At 46.1% G+C, this 3,703-nt stretch overlaps 1 long non-coding RNA gene across 1 annotated transcript; it reads left to right on the top strand.

Moving 5' to 3' along the window:
* Nucleotides 1-437: 437 nt before the first annotated feature.
* On the top strand, nt 438-3,197 carry LOC311584684. Its single transcript, XR_014774960.1, has 2 exons — nt 438-834; nt 2,959-3,197. It is a non-coding gene; the product is annotated as an uncharacterized lncRNA (long non-coding RNA).
* The last annotated feature ends 506 nt before the right edge of the window (nt 3,198-3,703 follow it).

The following is a 3,703-nucleotide window of genomic DNA, read 5'->3' as shown; positions in this document are numbered from 1 at the left end:
CATTGTCTCAGAAAACCAAGAACTGCAGACCCAAAGGCTATCAAGGTCCATAGAATTGCACGTCACCGTCACCTAGTGGCCAGGACTACTCACTCACTGTTTTCAGTGGGCATAGGGAGACTTGTTCAGGCAAGACATTGCCAGCTTACTGCTTTCCCTGTGAGAGGAAACAGCACACTTACCTGACTCCATGCCTACCACATTGGGTGGATGGAGAATTGCTAGAGGCTTTCTAGTAGTAAATGATTTTCACCCTTGTGTGGTAACTTGGAGAAGCCTATGAAACTAGGCCCATGTTCTGACCTGGTAAAGCCTGACTTGGCTCACATCCTGTTGCATCCAGCAGCTGAGCGTGCCCAAGCCCAGATGGGTCTATGTGAAACTAGTTCCCACTGGGACCTAAGCATGTTGCCAGACTCTGAGATGACCAAGTTAAAGCTCTGAGCAACAGGCATGTAAGGTCAAGTTGTAACTGATAAGTTTGACCCAGGGCAGCCTGGGCCCGCGTACACCTAAAGAAGCAAGGCAGGGAGCGTCTCTTGGTGTGCAGTGCAGGAGGAAACTGTTTGGGGCTCCCACATTTGCATAAGTGACACTGAGCGTGCTCTCAAAGGGCCACTCCTTGGCAAGAGAGGTAAGGCGCTCTGCGTTTCATACCTGTAATTACTGGGATTCTAGCTCGGGTAGACTTCTACCCAGGAGCCAGCACTTGGACCTATATAAGGCACTGAGCTCAAGTCCTTCTGCCTCTCTGCAACTGACCGCTGTCTTCAGTCATGAAGCTCTATTACCTCCTCATCACATTTCTCCTGGTGCTGCTGTCGCCTCTTCCAGGTGAGGCAGGGAAGTAGGGTGGTTCCCAAGGGAAATGAGAGACAGTGTTTGCTGTCTGTCCGTCTCTCCTTTTCTCCTTCTCCCCTTCTTACCTTTGTTTCTTTGTTTCTTTCTTTCAAGCACATTTTAGACAGCATGCACTGTGTGACTGCTAACACAAACCCAGGAGCCTCTCTCCTTACTTTGAGGGAGCCTAATGTAGACTTTTTTGAGCTGATCTGCAGCACCTGACTTCCATTTCCCAACTCTTCATGCTAAACTGGAAACGAGTCTCTTACAGGTGACTTTAAAAATGATAACACGAAAAAAGTTTGACTCTTAGCTGAAGGAAAAGGTATTCATATAGAAATCTTTACATTTAAGGAGCAGAGTCTCTGCTTACTGTAGAGAGTCCTGCAGGATAACCAGCTCAGCCTCTATTTAAAAACTTCCTGCTCCCCCAGCCCCATGGAACACCCTTAAACATATACTCTCTAAAAGGGTAATGAGGCTCACAGCTCAGGGGAGGCCACAGAAAACAGCTTCCCAAACTCTGTGTTAATTGTATTTTGTGAGAAAGGCTTATTTTCTTTTAAATTATGTGTACATGTGTGTATCTGTGTATGGGTATGGGCCAAGGAGCAAAGCATCCACAGAGGCTATAAAAGGGCATTGAAGCTCTCGGAGATGGAGAATAAGCAGCTGTGGACTGCCTGAGGTGATCTGGCCGTAACTGATACCAAGTCTTCTGCAGGAGCCATATGCCCTCTTAACTGCTGAGCTGTCTTCCCAGCCCCCAAATTATATTTCATCCTTGTTGTTTGGCAAACAGAGCAAAAGGGACAGAAATCTCAAGAGAAGGGGCTAAAACGAGTAAGAGAGAATGTGATGTGAGTGAATGAAGCAAGGCCTGGAACTGCATCAGACACAAATTGTAGAAAGAAAAACATAATTTCATTAACTTTGTTGATGGGCTCTGGTTTACAGAGGAGCATTTGGGTTCCGTGAGATACCCAAACACTTAGTCTGTCTGACAGTAAGCTGGGTGCGAAGAAGAAAAGGATGAAGGAAGAATGAGATTAAGGCCTAATTTTAGACATTAGAAACTCGGCGGCGGGGGGGGGGGGGATAAAAAAGGCTATTTTTACTTTTGACTTTTGTTTTCCATTGTAAGTTTACTTAGGCATCAAGTTTTCATTAAACAAGTCCTATACATTAAGCTTTGGGTCATACACTTAGTTAAAATATTGCCAGGCCACAGAGAAAGAGGGTGCAGGCGGTCCTTTAAGACTTGATAGGCTGGGGTCAGTTGGTAGGGGAGGAGGGCTCCCACTTTCTGAAGACTAGGCAAAGGGGGGAGGGAGAAAGAGGGAGGGAGGATGGGACTAGGAGGAGACAAAGGGGGAGGGGTTATGATCTAGATGTAAAGCGAATAAATTAAAAATAAAATAAATTTAAATAAAAAAAATCTAGCTATCTGCAAGTTAAAATTCCTTAGTTAAAAATAGGAAGATGGCTCAGCCAGCAAGTGCTAATCTTGCCCGTGTGGAACAGTTTCCATGTAGAAACAGAGAAAGCTGGCGCACTTCTGTAATGTCACTGGCAAGGATGCCAGGGGCACGCTGGCCAGCCAGACAAACCTACTCACTGAGTTCCAGGTTCAGCGAGAGATTCTGCCTCAAAAAACTGAGGTGGGGAGCAACTGATAAACACATCTTAGGGCAACCTCTGGCCTCTGAATATATGTGCACATGTGTACATGCATGTACGCACTCATACCCACCAGCTGTTTCTGATACTAGAAGAAAGGGCTTGTGTGCAGAAAAGCAGAGGAAGGGCTGAAGTGAAACAGCTAGGGACTCACACAGAATCTTCACTGAGCTCCAGCCTGCTGGCCATGAGAGCTCCGAGCAGTCAGCTGTGGGGCAGTCTCTGCAGCATTGGGGTCCCAGGAAAACCAGCGGCCCCCCTTACAGAGCAGCAGTGCCAGTCTCTACCAAGAACTGAACTCAATCCTGATCAAACAGGCGCCACAGTCTTGGGGGAAAAGCCTGCTGGGGTTTCCTCAGGATAATAGCACATGGGTATGTACTTCTGACGTGACACTTTCACTCTAACATGTGATTTTTCTTACTCACCTTTCAGCTTTTACCCAAGCAATCAACAATCCATTCACTTGTTTTATCAAAGGAGGCATATGCTGGGGTCCGTGTTCTAAAGATTTTCGACAGATTGGCACTTGTGGCATTCCTAAATCCAGGTGCTGCAAGAGAAAATAAATAAGAAGACCAAGAACCAGTGAGACAAACAAAGCACCAGAATTTGTTCCTCCACGAAGACGCAGGATGCTTAAACCAAATTAAAGTACTTCATTTAAATACAAAGATGGGCTGCCCAGCGGCTGTGTGAGCTTGCAGTTTGTTTTCTCATGGGTTGGGAAGTCAATCAGTGGACAAGCAAGGCTCTCTTATACTTGGCAGGGTTATGGGCATCTTGTTCTTGGTTCTGATGTACTGGGTGATTGTCTGTAACCAGCACTCACCCTACCCCTCCTGCATCCCTTGCCTCTTCTAAGCTCTTCGCTCCATCCATCCAATCCCATCGCAAGCCAAAGAAGCCATTCCCAGCTTCCCTTTCGCTTGTGCCTCTTAGTCAGTTGTGCCTATGTGGCTATGGTTAAGGCTTTATTACACTCTTTGGCTATGAGATCTCTTGGATGTGGGTTTGGCCTTATTCATTTATGTACCGGCCACCGAAGGGAAATATTGCATCATATGTTATTTTAAATTGAATGGCCAAGCTGAGTCAGCAAGGGACTTTTCTTATATGCAGACATAAGATGTCTTGTTATGTCCTTGTTATGAAGGAAAACAAGACCTTAGCAGAAAGC

The sequence above is a fragment of the Acomys minous genome, assembly GCF_964271855.1.
Source record: "Acomys minous genome assembly, chromosome: 15".
NCBI lineage: Eukaryota > Metazoa > Chordata > Mammalia > Rodentia > Muridae > Acomys > Acomys minous.
Note: the sequence above shows the minus strand (reverse complement) of the source record. Positions and strands in the feature narration are given on the sequence as shown.